The sequence below is a fragment of the Antechinus flavipes genome, chromosome 4 (genome assembly GCF_016432865.1).
Source record: "Antechinus flavipes isolate AdamAnt ecotype Samford, QLD, Australia chromosome 4, AdamAnt_v2, whole genome shotgun sequence".
Lineage (NCBI taxonomy): Eukaryota > Metazoa > Chordata > Mammalia > Dasyuromorphia > Dasyuridae > Antechinus > Antechinus flavipes.
Window position 1 is genome coordinate 221,656,910 of NC_067401.1, and position 16,679 is coordinate 221,673,588.

General features: G+C 34.3%; 1 protein-coding gene across 1 annotated transcript in view; it reads left to right on the plus strand.

The window, feature by feature from the left end:
• Positions 1–387: 387 nt before the first annotated feature.
• FAM83B (family with sequence similarity 83 member B) overlaps positions 388–16,679 on the plus strand; it is a 112,516-nt gene continuing 96,224 nt past the window's right edge. The window contains exon 1 of the mRNA XM_051997180.1: positions 388–676. The gene's annotated coding sequence lies outside the window, so the exon portion shown is untranslated. The remainder of the gene's footprint in view (positions 677–16,679) is intronic.

Below are 16,679 nucleotides of genomic sequence, written 5' to 3' on the forward strand. Positions count from 1 at the left end.
ATTTGAAATCTTAGAATTGAAGAAGCACAGAAACCTTATCTGTCCAGTGCTCCACTTCCTGGTGTCTGGAAATGAAAATAGCCCCAAAGTTAGGCCGGTTTGTGTTTGTACTTTCCTGGAATGGCATCTCTCTTATCTATACTGCGTGCTAAGAATGACCCCACAAAGCTGAAGGTAGACACTGAACTCATACCTTCCCTATCTTCTAAATTGTTCCCACAAGCCTTCCATTGTGCAATGCTAGAAGGCAGGGCTGAGAGGGAGAGAGAACTACGGCCCTGCCCAGTTTAGTCCCAACCTCTTCCCAGGTGAGAAACAAACTTTCTTCCTGGCTCTCCCAGTCTCTCCTGACTGAGTGCAGGTGAGTGTTGTGTATTTTGCCGGGAGCCAGGGGCGTGAGGGCGGCGGCGGCTGTGGGGAGTGGGGGGCGGTGAGGAAAGAAAGAAAAGCTTTTTTGTTTCCTCAGAAAGGGCTGGTTTTTTTTTTTTTTTTTTTGAGTTCAGACAGGTTCTCAGGAGTAACTTGGCTGCATGAGCTACGTTTGGTGTGACACGATTACCTGACATGTTACAACTGGCTTCCCGACCCGCCTGCCCACAGCTCAGTACTGGATTCTTCCGGGGAAACTCAACTCTGGCTGCTGAGATGAGCTTGCTTTGGACTTGATTTTTCCCAGGTACCCTCCCCCCACGTCTCCCTCCCCTGTACAGTCTTCTGGGGAAGGAAAATTCAAAACTTTCCCTGGCCCTTTCTGTGGGACGCCTCCCCTTCCCAGGTCGCGTTGGGGATCCGAGTTCAGCGTAAGTGGGGATGGAAACTCTCCCTACCTTGAGGCTTAATGAATTGGGTCTGGGATGGGGAGCTAGCGTGCTGGTTGACCCATGAGAGTAATGCGACGTGTTGTACAGAACCTAGCTTGAGAAGTGCGTGGAAAGTGGTGAGAGATTCTCAGATTCGTATTGCTCTTGGGTGGGTGGGTTGGTGAGCTGGGAGGAAGAGTAGGAAGTCGAAAGAGACTCGCCCTCTTGCGCTTCACTTACCTTTTTAATACTTTTATTTTTCACGTGGTTTTGTTTCGGTTTAGTTTTGGCGCCACCCGAGAAGTAGGGGGTTTGGAGACTTTCGGTTTAAGATGGGGTCCAGAGGGAGGAAAAGGCACAAATTGGATTGAGTTTTGTGACTTTTGTAAAGCCGATAGATATTGCGGGACACAATCAGAGGATAAGGGGGCTAGAAGTAGCAGCTAGGGGGAAAAGATCAGACTGGACAGTCGTTAGGAGGCACGGGGAAAAAGGGTTGTGGAAGTCTGAGGAACCTCAGTTTGAGGCGTGCTTTGGGATGTTGTAAGTCTGGAGAGGTGGGGGATGGAAGGGGATTAAAAAGGCGATCTTGGGCCTGTCTCCTCCAGGATGGGGAGAAAGGCTTTGAAAAAGGAGCTGATAAAACTGGAATGCACAGCTTCCTTTGGCTATTAGCTGTCGAAGCCTGCCCGGGCTTTTTAATTTTTTATTTTTATTTTTATTTTTTAAACATGCCCTACTGAGAAAAGAATTTCATCTTTGTTTGAATTTCGTTAAGGGTTTTGCTGATCTTGAATGGGGAAATGGGAAGATGAGGGAGTTGTGGGTCCACATGCCAGTCCTGGGAATAATCAAATTATTTGTTTGCTATTGGGAAGAAAGAGAAGAAGGGAGGGAGAGAAAGGGAAAGAGGAAGAGAGGGGAAAGGGAAGAAAGAAAAGGGGGGAAGGGAGAGCAAAAGGAAGCTTGCTTTTCTTTGCAGCAAACTGGGAGACCTGATTCTTATTATTTTAGACAGAAAATTGAAATTTTCGTTTCCAAGTGAGAAAGCTGTTTTACTGAACTTAAGTGACTTATTCTTAGCCTTTAGGTAGTAAAGGCAAAGGTTTATTTTCTTTAAATACACTGGATTTTCTAAGAACTAAAGTGGCCAGAATGATATAGTGCACTCAAGAAGTTATTATTTGTGGGGAGGGGTATTGAGATCTTAGAATTAGTTATTTACTTTAAGAATCAAAAAATGCAGTCTTAAGCAAAAAGATTTTTCAGATCATTGCATTCCACTTCTCTACTTTCCATTAAGGAACCAAGTGGGAAGGGTACTCATAAGATTACAGATAAATGGGTAAACATCCTTGAATATTCCAGCCAGGTTTTTCATAAAATAAGTAACTGAAAAGGAAAGGGAATTAAAATAAAATAGTGTGAAAGGGGTAAGGAATTCAGATTCTTGAATGATTTTGATTTTTCACATCAATCTTTGTGAAAGAAAATTATCTTGCATCTTCCTTTCTCCAATGTCTAGGCTTGTGCTCACTGGTGGTATTGATTGGTTGTGTGTGTGTGTGTGTGTGTGTGTGTGTGTGTGTGTGTGTTGGTTTGTTTGTTTTTGTTTTTGTTTTTGTTTTTTTTGGTTCTGGTCTTTTATTATCTGATAGCCTAAACTGGTCACATCTACTCTGCAAAGAAATATATAAACAAAAACTCATTTTTATCCCATGCAAAGGGACACTTCATACAGGTGGTGTGCACACACCCAGAAAGGGTACACCCAAAAGAGCCTTAAGGGATTGGGTGTTGGTTGCCTTTAAAGCTGATAGGTCTTGGACCACATTGGTTGTGAATTTAATTATGGGAGGTGCCTCAGTTTGGACAGTAGCTCAAAAAAATTGCACACCTGCTGGGAAACCAGAGCCATCTTTGCTGACTCAGTTAACCATGTGGGATGGGATTATATTTTTGCATTCATTATTTTAAACATAAGTCACTAAAACATTGTAAGCTGGCTAGCTCATTTTATGATTCACTATTTCCTGTGCCTTGGCTTTAATATTAATTCATCCAAGCAATATTCATCCTTTATACTATCCCACCAGCATTTTAGTATTGTAGAATTATAGAATTATAAAATCCAGAGATGGAATGGGCCTCATAGATTATTTAGTCCGACCTCTTCATTTTATATATGAAGAAAGTTAGATCTAAGGAGATTAAAGGACTTGCCCACTTATACACAGACACATAGTTAAACATGTTCAATACCATACAATAACTAGTTCTAAAAGATTACTAAAAAAAATCTCCCCTCCTTTTTGTTGTTGTTTAAATTTTCAGTACTGCAAGCCTTGCTGATTAATATCATGTATAGCTCTTTTCTTGTTCAAAACATTTGTATGCAAACAGAAAACAGAAGCTTTTATAATATAAATAATTATTTTTAAAGTGACAAACTGATTCTCTGGCTATTCAAGTTTGACATTGCTTTTCATTGCAAATGTACAAAATATAAAAATATATTTCAGAATTTCTAAATTGTGTTAAAAGATTATTGTAAATGTATTTTGAAATATTTGAAGCTTTTATAGTTTGGGGTTTTCTGCATAAATTTTCATACATGCTAACACGAAGAAGTTCATGATTTGCCAAGGGTCACCCTAGTATTAGGGCCAGAAAAGACATGAGATGCCATTTTTGCTACTATACTAATTTTTATAGCTGTTACTGAATTCGTAGGAGAGAGAGAGAGAGAGAGAGAGAGAGAGAGAAGAGAGAGAAGAGAGGAAAGAGAGGAAAAAGAGAAGAGAGAGAAAGGAGAGAGAGAGGAGAGAGGAGAGAGGAGAGAGAGAGAGAGAGAGAGAGAGAGAGAGAGAGAGAGAGAGAGAGAGAGAGAGAGAGAGAGAGAGAGAGAGAGAGAGAGAGAGAGGAGAGAGAAAAGAGAAGAGAGAGAGGAGAGAGAGAGAGAGAGAGAGAGAGAGAGAGAGAGAGAGAGAGAGAGAGAGAGAGAGAGAGAGAGAGAGAGAGAGAGAGAAGAGAGGAAAAAGAGAAGAGAGAGAGAGAGACAGAGACAGAGACAGACATAGGCAAGAGAGAGAGAGAGACAGACAGAGACTGACTTGGTAAGATGATAGATAAAAGATACATGATTTGAACCCATTTCCCAGTCTCAAATTGAGTGCTCTTTTCTACTACATCATTCCTGCTGCCTCTCCCTCACTTTATACTTAACAGGCATTACTCAAATGGATCTGCGATCTTATTACTGTGTATGATGCCTCCAGTGAGGAAGATTGAAAGCTATCCACACTTGCTAATTCTATGTGACATCAGTCATGTCCTCTCTTAGGTTCATTGCAGAAAGTATAATCCATGCTCTTCAGACCTTGAGGCTACCAAGAAGAACATACAGTCTGTTCAATACAGTCCTAATTTTGGCCATGTAATAAGCCATATTGAAATTTTTCTAATCATATTTTCCTAGTTTTTGAGACTTCTTTATTGTGATTTATCTTGCTTAGATTCATTTCTTTTTTTGCCCTATAAAATATGCTCGTTTTAAAATCTTCAGATATTTTAGTGTTTGATGACTTGTCACTATCTAATAGTCATTAAAAATAAATCTATGTAAAACTTAGAGACCTAGGCTGCTTGTTCCCATTGTTATATTAATATGCTACATATGGTCTTTCATCATTTTCCTATTGAATATTTTGGGGAAAGAAACAGTATAAAAAGAAAAAGGATTAAGCATTTTTAAAAGCTCCTATAATGTGTTAGAGTCTGTGCTTAGCCATATCCAAATATTATTTCATTTGATTCTCAAAACAACCCTGAAAGTTAGGTTCTTTATTATCTTTATTGTATAGTTGAGGAAACTGGGGCAAACAGAAGTTAAGTAACTTATTCAGGTTCATGCAACTAATTAATATCTGAGACTAGATTTGAATTCAGGTTTTCCTGACTCCAGTTCTGGCACTTCCAGGCCCAGTTATCTATCTACTGTGCAATCAGTGGTTTCTTATATATGTAATAACTTTAGAATAAATAGTAAAAGTTAGGAGTGCCTTATTTTTAGGCTCTACTTTTTTTTTTTTGGTTTGTTTTTTGTTGAGGCAATTTGAGTTAAGGGACTTGCCCAGGGTCACAAAACCAGGAAGTGTTAAGTGTCTGAGACCAGATTTGAACCCAGATCAACCTGACTTGAGGACTGGTGCTCTATCCACTGTGATACCTAGCTGCCTCTAGGCTCTACATCTTAACCAGTTATGCCACTTTGGAAAATGTTTTGTGACCATTTATTCACTATAAAATTAAGAAGTTGTTTCCAGGGTCTTTTCTAGATCTGATATTCTATGATCAGTTCTTGTTTTGAGTATTTTAAATACTATTGATGGAAATATCCCAAAAAGTATACCAGTAAGTGACTTATTTTTCTCATTAATCAACCTTTCCAGAGTTTGAGTTTTTCACAGCAGGATGGGCCACTTGTGAAGTATAACTATTAGTCATTTAGCAAGGTAAGGCAGCTAAAGAAAGAGGCATCTTGCAACTTGATGATTTTATAGAATCATTCAGTATGGGGATATTTGTTGGGTTGTCATTCATATACCAGACATTGGTAACTTTAATTCTTAACAATCTGTTCCTCCATATACTTTGTTTCTTAGTATTGGTTAAACTGCTTTTTCCTGATGTTTTAATGGGATTAATTTTCTCAAGTAAATGAAAATCCTGGCAGGTCTCTTAGAGAAGAAAAAAAAATTGTTAGAAACCAACCACAGCTTGGTAGTATTTTCCATCCTCTTCTATCTATCTTTATTTCTTTCCTCTTTATTTTCCCTCATTTTTCCTCCATTTTTCTTAATGTTTTAAAATTTGCTAATAATTAAATTCATGTCTTCAGATTTATATTTATTTAATCATTTTATGTATATCAAAATGAACAGATGTGTATTGTGTGTCTGTGTATGTATATACATTTTGTATTGTTTGTGGGCAATATACTCTTGCTTATCCTAGTATACTTGAGAGAGTGACTTTTGATGGGTTAGTATAAACTGACAAATTGTGAATTGGCATAATGGCAGTGGCATAAATGTCCTAATTTGAAAAATGAGGAAAACTAACAATCCTCCTGTCGCTGATCTCTTGTAGCAGCAGGATGGAGGGACATAGTAGTCAGCAGCTGAGCTAAGGATCTGTACTTCCAATGAAAATGTAATTCAACAAGCATGTATTAAGTGCTAAGTGTAGTACAAAGGGAAGTGTGTCAAATAAGAAGTCAGAGAACTGAATTGGGGTGTCTTCTTTGTCCTTTACTACATGTGTAATTGACTGAGTCAGTGCCAGTTTCCTTACCTTTAAAATGGAAGAATTCAACTGGATCTTTGAGGTTTTGTTCACTTCTAAATCTATAATTCTATGATTTTTTTGTACAAGGCACTGTGCTAGGTGCTAAAGGTACAATGAATAAATGAAAAATTCCTATTTAGAATTTTTTATTCTAATGTAGAAGAACTTAGTGGTCCCTATCAGAATAAAAGATTATGGACAAGAAATACATTAAAAGATGATTTACAAATTGCTAATATATTTTAAAGGAATACAAGAAATTATGCTAGTCTAATAGATAGATGATCTTCATTTTTGGTATTTACTAGATCTTTAGTGATGAGTGTTTCTTTCTCTTTCCCTCCATTTTTCTCCCCCCCCCCCATATCTCTTGTATGATGTGGGTATGTACACACATATATCATACAAATAATATATTTGTAATTTGAGAGAGGTAAAGAAGTGATGAAATCATATCTGTTTTAGTCTACTTAAGAAATCATTATATAAGCCGTATGAGTATCTTATTTTATGTAAGTAGACACTCCTAAGCAAGAACCCCAGTATCAGTATGCTGGCAATATTTAAATTCCAAGTCTTGTTAATTAGTGGATTGACTCCCTTTTAAGGGTTATCATTTGTAGCTAATATGACAGAAAAGGAAAATGGCAAATATTGGAAAGAATGGGGGAAAACTGAGACATAGATGAATTATTGGGATTGTATGCTGATTGAATAATTTAGAACTATTCCCGAATGACTATAAAATCGTGCATACTCTTTGACACAACAAAAGCTTATTAAGTATGTATCCAAAAGAATAAAATAAGAAAAACAAAAGGGCCTAAATGTATAGAAACATCTATGGCTGCAATTTTAATGATGATAAAGAATTGAAAATTGAGAGATTACTTACCAATTGGGGAATAGTTGAACATGTTATAGTATATGATTTAGATGGAATACAATTGTGTTTTAAGAAATGATCAATATGTTCTCAGAAAAACCTGGAAAGACTCAAAGAAATTGATTCAAAGTGAAATGAACACAACCAGAACAACATTTTACACAGTAAATAGTTATATTGTATGATGATCAATTGTGAATAACTTAGCTATTCTTAGCAATACAGTGTTTCAAGTTAGTTCTAAAGAATTTATGATGAAAAATGCTATCTCACAGCCAATGATTGCTGATTAAAATACAATGTTTAAAAACCAAAACAAAAACTCTTAATTTTTCTTGAGTTTGAGGGTCTTTTTTTGGTCCATGGTTTGTTTATTTTTTCCCCTTCATAACATGATTCATATGGAAATATATTCTGCATGACTATACATGTATAATCTATATCAAATTACTTACCTTCTCAGTGAAAGAAGACTGGGAGAGAATTTGGAATTCAAAATTAAAAAAAAATAATGAATATTAAAGGCTGGCTGTTTTTACATATAGCTGGGGAAAACAAAATATTAGTGTTTTAAAGAGTTAAAATCTGTAAAGAAGATTATCCATTGAAATATCAGAATATATACAAAACAGTCAGCAGGATGATTTCAGAAAGGTCTAGAGAAATTTACATGAACTGATGCTAAATGAAGTGAGTAGAACCAAGAGAACATTTTATACAGCAACGACTAGATTATGGGATGATCAACTGTGATGGACTTGACTCTTCAACAATGAGATGATTCAGGTCAATTCCAATAGACTTGTGATAGAGCCATTTACATCAAGAAAGAGGATTGTGGGAAATGAACATGAATCATAGCATAGTATTTTCACCTTTGTTGTTGTTTGCTTGGTTTTTTTCCCCTTATTTTTTTTCTTTCTTGATCTGATTTTTCTTGTGCAGCATGATAAATGTAGGGATATAGAAGAATTACATATTCAGCATACATTGGATTACTTGCCATCTAGAGGAGGTAGGTGGGGAGAAAGAGAAAGAGAAAAATTTGGAACACAAGGTTTTGCAAGGGTAAATGCAGAAAACTATTTTTGCATGTATTTTGGAAATAAGGAGCTATTATTTTAAAAAATCAGAATATATTTTGAATTTAAAAAAATGAAACTAGTTGTTTGACCTAGATATTTCATTGAGCATTACATTGTTCTGAAAGATGGTTTTGTAAGATTACTTTCTTTAAAGTTTGATACCTGGGAAAATAGAGACACATTATCCACATGCAGGGTATTTGTATGGCAATATGGTTGTCCCATACACATGTAGACACAGTGTATTAAGTCTAAATGCACAGTAGATTAGATTCTCTTGGGTGATATCCTAGTGAATTGTCAAGAATTTGTCTTTGGAGTCAGTATCTGAGTTTGAAATCTAGCTCTGCAATATTCAACTTGTGTGACATTAGGCAAGTCCTTTTGCTTGTCTAAGCCTTAGTCATTCATAACATGAAGGATTAAATGACTTTAAAGTTCATTTTCAGCTCCAAATCTATGATCTTATCATCTTAGTTTCTTGATAATATAATTAATGAACAAATAATTTTAAGTACTTATTTTGAGATAATAATTGTAAAGTGCTAACAATGTCTGACACATTAAGCACTATACAAATATTAGTTATTTATTATGATTTTGATGATGCTTATGATTGTTATGTGCTAAGTACTTCATGGTGAGCAAAACAGTTTAACAGGAAAATGGTTAATTTGTAGGCAAGTATATAAAGAATAAGTTTAAAGAGAATAAATACAATGTAGTTAAATACCAAGGGAAGGAGTGTGCTATCAGTTAAGAGAGTCAACAATAATGATGTCACTATCAACTTAAAAAATGCTATTCCCACAAAATAACTTTATATCCATTTTCTTTATTCACATTGTATAAACACATGGACATGAACAATTTTGTTTATATTAGAGAGGGCAGCATTTCAAGCACAAAAAAATTATTAGCATGAATTTAGACAGATGACTTAGATATACAATTTCTTGCAAGTCATCATTTTTCATAAGTTGTAGTCATCCATTGACTTTGGGTGATTTATTATGTTGATTGTTTCAGTGAAGAGAAGGGACATATATGAGACACTATGGAGGTAAAAATGAAAATATCTGATCACAGATTGGCTATGTGGGATTGCATGCAAGTTAACAGTTGAGATTGATGCAAATAATTTGAGCCTGCATGATTATGAAGATTATGTCCTCAATAGTGATAGGATTCTTAGAAAAAGAGGTAAATTTCTGGGAAAGATAATGAGTTCTTTTTTGACCATGTTGAGCTTGAAAACCATTAAAAAAAAATCTGTACCTAAATCCTTATACAAAATCACATGGGTACTAAATCATAGATTGGGAATTTGAATTCGGGTCCTTCAAAATCCAATACATTCTCCCCACAATTACCATACTATTAGATTGTATTTATTTTGGTGGAGGTCATGGCTACCTCTCCTTTAAAGCAAGAGCATAAAGGCAGAATCTGGGTTTAGAGACAAGTTTATTTGATAAATGAAAATCTGGTAGATATTCTTTTGGAAACACTATTCATAAATATAGAATGAATCATATCACTTACAATGAGAACCAGATTAACCTTTTGGGAATTCAAAGCTTTATTTATTCTAATTAGACTTTGTAGTATAGAAAGATTAATTCACAAGCTGGAAGAAACCTCGGAGACTATCTAGTTTGATCCCTTTATTTTTAGAGGTATAGTAATTTACTTGCTCTTTTTTCTTATTCAGAGATAAAATAAGATGGGTAGCATCCTGATGCCTAATATTGTTAAAGTGGAATTACTGTTTATTAGGTTAATTTGTGAAATCAACTTGTAATTTGCATACAAAACATACTTGTTTTAATCTTGTTATAATCCTATTCCAATGATTTATCAAAGTGCAGTATCTTGACCCTCAATGTAGAAACTTCTATGTATTATAAGATAGATTTTCCTAGCTCCAAGGTCTGTTATTCCATCTGTAGGTAATGTCATGCTGACTTAATCACAGTAACAGTAAATCTAATTTTTCATGGCAGGGATATGTTTGGTTTTTCTTGTTATTGCTGTTTATCTTGAGTATTCTCTTTTTTGTGACTTTATATCTGCTCATTCTGCCAATAATTTGATAGATTTGATATCAAAACTTCTGTGCTTGCCTTTTGCACAAGCAAACTATCAATCATTTGAGTAAAAAAGAATATGTTCTATCAGATGATTAAATTGGCATCGAGAGGAAAAGATATACTATGAAGAGGATGCTTGTCAGCTCCCAACTCTCTTTTCTCATTGGGCTTTTTTTTTTTTTTGGCCTATTTTCATTTGGAATATTGTGACCTTTGAGAGCAGATTTCATATCTCCTTATTTTTAACATAATCCAAGGGATCCAAGATGATGAAGAAAAGCCAAGAAGCTACTCAAGCTCTCCCAGTTTCCCTTGAAAACCACATGAAACCAAGCTTCTGAACAGAATCTGATACAATTAACTACACTCCAGGTCAAGATAGATGGGGAAAACTTCAAGAAAGGTCAGTCTCACTGGGGTGAAAAGGGTGTTCAGCCCAGCTCAGATATACTCTAGAAAAGGGGATAGGAGGGTCTTAATCACAGCAAATCATCAGTTAAGACGCTTAGTCTGGCTCAGTAGAGGAGCAAATCAATGGGACAGTTTCCAGTCCCAGCTTATAAGGCAAAGTAGAATTAACCAAATGGAAATAGAGATACAAAAAAAAAAAAGCTAACTGAAGAAAATCATACACTAAAAGTTAGAGCAGAGAAAATGGAAGCTAATGACTCCATGAGACAGCAAGAATCAGTCAAACTAAAAAGAATGAAAAAAATGGAAGAAAATGTGAGATGCCTCATTGGAAAAACAGCTGACCTGGAAAATAGATCCAAAAGAGACAATTTAGAAATTTTTCATCTACTTGAAGGTCATGACCAAAAAAAAAAAAAAAAAAAGTCTGGATAGCATTCTTCATTATGGCATTCCTTTTAGCATTATAAGGAAAACTATCCCAAAATTCTAGAAACAGTGGAGGAAATACTCACTGAAATAATCCAGTCATTATCTCCGTAAAGTAGATACCACAAGGAAAACCCCAAAGAACATTGTTGTGAAATTCCAGAACTACAATATCAAGATAAAAAATAATTCAAGCTGCCAGAAAAAAAAAAATCAAATATCAAGGAACAACAGTCAGGATTACCCAAGATCTGGCAGTTTCTACAATAAAGGATAAAAGGGTCTGGAATACCATATTTCATTCAGAAGGCAAAGGATCTAATGTTACAATCAAAATTAACTGCCTAGCAAGACTTGGTATCATCTTTCAGGGGAGGTGATGGAGCTTCAATGAAATAAGAGACTTTTAATCATTTGCATTGAAAAAAACAGAACTAATCAGAAAATTTAATCTACTCTCACAGAACTCAAGAAAAAAATAGAAATGTAAACAAGAGATAAATATATATTATTTAAAGGTTAAACTAGTTACATTCCTAGATGGGAAAACAATATCTATCACTCTTGAGAACTGTATCAGTCACTGAAGAAGAGGGAGGGGGGCATCACATGATTGAGGGCATGGTTGCAAAAACATTAAGAGGTAGGAAAAAGTCTTCTGAAAAAAGAAGAAAGGGGAGGTATAATGGAATAATTAGTTCATATGTAGAGGTGCAAAAGACCTGTTACAATCAAGGGAAAGAAGGGAGGTGTATGAGCATTGTCTGAAGCTTGATCTCATCTGCTTTGGCTGTAAAAGATAATAACTTAGTCATTCAGTTAAATATAGAAATTTATCTAATACTATAAAGAAGTAGGAGGAGAAAGAGGAAAAGGGAGGGCAGAAACACTAGGGGTACAAGTAAGAGAAGGGGGGAAGGGTTAGTAGAAGAAAAGGTAGTGAATGGAGTAGAGTAAAAGACTGCTAAGACAAGGGGAAAGGGTGATAGTCAGTAAGGTAGTGAGGTAAGATGGGTTAAAGAAAACATTTAGGAAAGAGTGGAAAGGGAAAACAAAAGCATGTAAAGGGGAGAAAATTGGATGGAGGGAAATACACACCTGGTAATCATAACTGTGAGTGTGAATGGAATAAACTTCCATAAAATGGAAACAAATAGCAGAATGGATTTAAAAAACAGATATTCTTTACAATACAATATATTCTTTATAAGAAACATATATATGACACAGAAGGAATACAGAGTAAAGGTAAAAGGCTGGAACAGAATTTATTTTCCTTCTACTGAAGTTAAAAAAAAAAAAAGTAGAGTTAGCAATTCTGATCTCAGATAAAGTAAGAGTAAAAATAGATCTTATTAAAAGAGATAAAGAAGGGAAGTACATCTTGATAAAGGGTACCATAAACAATGATGTAAGGATACTAAATATTTATGCACAAAGTGGTAGAGCAGCCATATTTTTAGAGAAGATTTCAAGACAGGTAAAACTATTCTAATGGGGGACCTCAACCTTCCCTTCTCAGAATCAGAGAAATCTAATCACAAAATCAAGAAAGAAACTAGTTAGATTTATAACCTAACTATATATAATCCTAGAACATATCCTAGAAATATAATCCTAGAAAACCTACATATGATAGACCTCTGGAAAAAACTGGAATAGGGACAGAAATGAATACACTTTTTTCTCAGCAGTACATGGCACCTACAAAAAAAATGACCATGTATTATGGCATAAAAGTCTCATAATCAAATGCAGAAAATGGAAAATAATAAATGCTTCCTTTTCTAAGACCACAATGCTATAAAAATTTTATTGACTAAAAGGCAGGGAAAGACAGACTAAAAACAATTGGAAATTAAATAATGTGATTCTATAAAATGAGTGGGTCAAACAACAAATCGTAGAAACAATCCATACTTTTATCCAAGAAAATGACAACAAAGAGACAACATACCAAAACCTATGAGAGGCAGCAAAAGCAGTTGTTAGGGGAAATTTTATCTCTCTCAATAGCTATATGAATAAAATAAAGAGGAGATCAATGAATTGAGTATGCAACTTAAAAAACAAGAAAAAGAACAAATTAAACACCCCAATTAAATATCAGATTAGAAATTCTGAAACTCAAAGGAAAGATTAATAAAACTGAAATCAAGAAAACATTTAAGTAATTTTTAAAAAATTAAGAGTTGGTTTTATGGGAAAAAAATAAAATAGATGAATTTTTAGTTAATTTGATTAGAAAAAGGAAAGAAAAAAATCACCAACATCAAAAATGAAAAGGATGAACTTACCCCCAAGGAAAAAAGATAATAACACAATTATTAGGAGCTATTTTGCCAAATTATATGGCAGCAAGTCTGACAATCTAATCACAATAGGTGAATACTTACAAAAATGTAAATTGCTCAGATTGATAGAAGAGGAAATAAATTACTTAAATAGACCCATTTTAGAAAAAAAATATTAACAAGCCATTAATGAACTCCCTAAGAAAAAATCTCCAGGACCAGATGGATTCACAAGTGAATATTGTTACAAAAATTTTAAATAAAATATTTAGGATAGAGATTACAGCAACTTATCAGCTAGATAATATACTAAGACTAAGTGGGATTTATACCAGGAGTTCAAGGCTGGTTCAATATCAGGAAAACTATTATCATAATTGACCATATCAGTAATAAAGGCAACAGAAATCATATGATAATCTTAATAGATGCAGAAAAAGCTTTTGATGAAATACAGCACCCATTCCTACTAAAAGCACTAAAGAACACAAGGATAAAAAGAGCTTTCCTTAAAATAATAAGTAGTATCTATATAAAACCAACAGCAAGCATTATTTGTAATGAAAGTTGTATGATATATAATAAACCCAAACAAGTCATCAGCATATCTATATATTACTAACAAAGCCCATCAGGAGGGGATAGAAAGAGAGATTCCATTTAAAATTAATTTAGACTATATATGTGTGTGTGTGTGTGTGTGTGTGTGTGTGTGTGTGTGTGTGTATTCTTTCTTGATTTTGTGGTTAGATTTGTCTGATTCTGAGAAGGGAAGGTTGAGGTCCCCAATTAGAATAGTTTTACCTGAAATCTTCTCTAAAAATATGGCTTCTCTCTCTCTCTCTTTATACACACACACACACACACACACACACACACACACACACGAATTTACCTGTCAAGACAAACTCAAGAACTATATGAATACAATTACAAAACACTTCTCACACGACCTAAACAATTGGAATAATATCAATTGCTAATGGGTCAGCTAATATATAATAAAAAGTATAATCTGCCTAAATTGGCTTACTTGTTCAGTTCCATAGAAATAAAACTGCCAAAACATTATTTTATACAACTAGAAAAAATAACAAAATTCATCTGGAAGAACAAAATGTCAAAAATTTCAAGGGAATTAATGAAAAAATAATACGAAGTGTAGTGGCTTAATAGTACCAAACCTAAAACTATATTATATTATAAAGTAGCAGTCATCAAAGCCATTTGGTACTGGCTAAGAAATAGACTAGTGAGTCAGTAAAGTGGATTAGATAGATATACATGACAAAATAAAAAAGGGCTATAAGAATCTGGCATTTAACAAACCCCTAAACTCCAGCTTCTGGGATAAGAACTTACTTTTTTCTGAAAATTGCTGGGAAAACGGGAAAATAATGTCAGAAAATCTGCATAGACTTACATTTCACATTCCATACCAAAATAAAGATCAAAATAGGTACATGATTTGGGCATAAAGGATGATACCATAGAGAAATTAGCAGAAGAAGGGATAATTTGCCTTTCAGATCTTTGGAGAAGGGAAGAATTTATGACCAAAGAAGAACTAGATAACATTATGAAAGGCAAAATGGAAAAGTTGGATTACATTAAATTAAAAAGGTCTTGCACAAACAAAACCAACAGAAATAAGATAACAGGGGGAATACAAAGTTGGAGAAAAATCTTTACAGCTAATGTTTCTGATAAGGCTATCATTTCTAAAATATATAAAGAACTGTCAAATTTATAAGAATAGAAGTCATTCCCCTATTGATTAATGGTCAAAGCAAGTGAACAACTTTCAAATGATGAAATTAAAATTATCTATAGTCATATGAAAAATACTCTAAATTACTATTGATTAAAGAAATACAAATTAAATCAACTCTTGAGGAACTCTGAGGTACCACATTACATGTCTTTAGATTAGCTAACATGACAGGAAAAGATAATGATAAATACTGGAGAGGGTGTGGGAAAAGTGGGTCAACTTGTGAAATGATCCAACTGTTCTGGAGAGCAATTTGGAACTATGTCCAAAGAGCTATCAAACTTTGCTATCACCGATCAGTGCCTTTGGGTCTGCATCCCAAGGAAATCATAAAGGAGGTTTCCCCGACATGTGCAAAAATGTTTGTAGCATCTTTTTTTGTGGTAGCAAAGAATTGGAAAATGAGTAGATGCCTATCAATTCGGAAATGGCGGCATAAGTTGTGGTATACAAAAGTGATGGAATATTATTGTTCTATAAACATGATGAACAAGATGATTTTAGAGAGACCTGGAAAGCATCATGAACTGATGTTTCTTATAACAAGCAGAACTAGTAATACATTGTACACAATAATAGCAAGAATGTGTAAGGATCAGCTGTGAAAGACTTGGTTCTTCTTAGTGATTTCGTGATCCAAAGCAATCCCAGTAGACTTTGGACAGAAAATGCTATCTGTATCCAGAAAAAGAACTAAGAATATTCTTGAATGTAAATCAATGCATGCTGTTCATTTCTTTTTTTTTTTTTAAACCTCTCCAATGGTTTTTCCCCTTTGTTTTGATTTTTCTCTCTTCACATGATTCATAAAGCAATGTATATTTAAAATTATTAAATTTGGTAGAAAAAAATCTATCCAGTTAAAAGAAGTGCATCTTCTGATTTCTGGATGAGGTTAGGTAAGGTTTAAATACCAGAAAAAGACAAATTTTTAGCCATGGATAACAAAATTTTATCTTTTATATTAATTGAGAATAATGCCAATATATAAGTACAAATTATATTGCTTTGTAGAGCATGTATGTGTGCATGTAAGTATATTCATTTTTAAAGATGTATGATGCCATTTTAATTGCTTTCTTCCCCCAATTAAAAAAAAAATTATGTGCTTAACTTACAGTTCATCATCAATTTTTTTTTCCCCCAACTTAACTTCTGGTTTCCAGTCTTCTAGTGTTATAAGTTTTGTCCTTAATTAAGTCAGTTCATGGACAACAAATATATATCTTATTGCTGAGTCTATTATTGCTTTTCAGCCTCTCTAGTGTCATGAGATTTGCTAGAGTTTGGGCTTCATTTGGGTATTTTTCAAAAATCAAATGCCTCTTCTCTTTTTATTATAGCTTTTTATTTACAAGATATATGCATGGGTAATTTTTCAGCATTGACCCTTGCAAAACCTTCTGTTCCAACTTTTCCACTCTTTCCTCCACCTCCTTCCCCAGATGACAGGTAGATCAATACATGTTAAATATGTGAAAGTATATGTTAAATACAATATATGTACACATATCCATACAGTAATTTTGCTTTTGCTATACAAGAAAAATTGGACTTA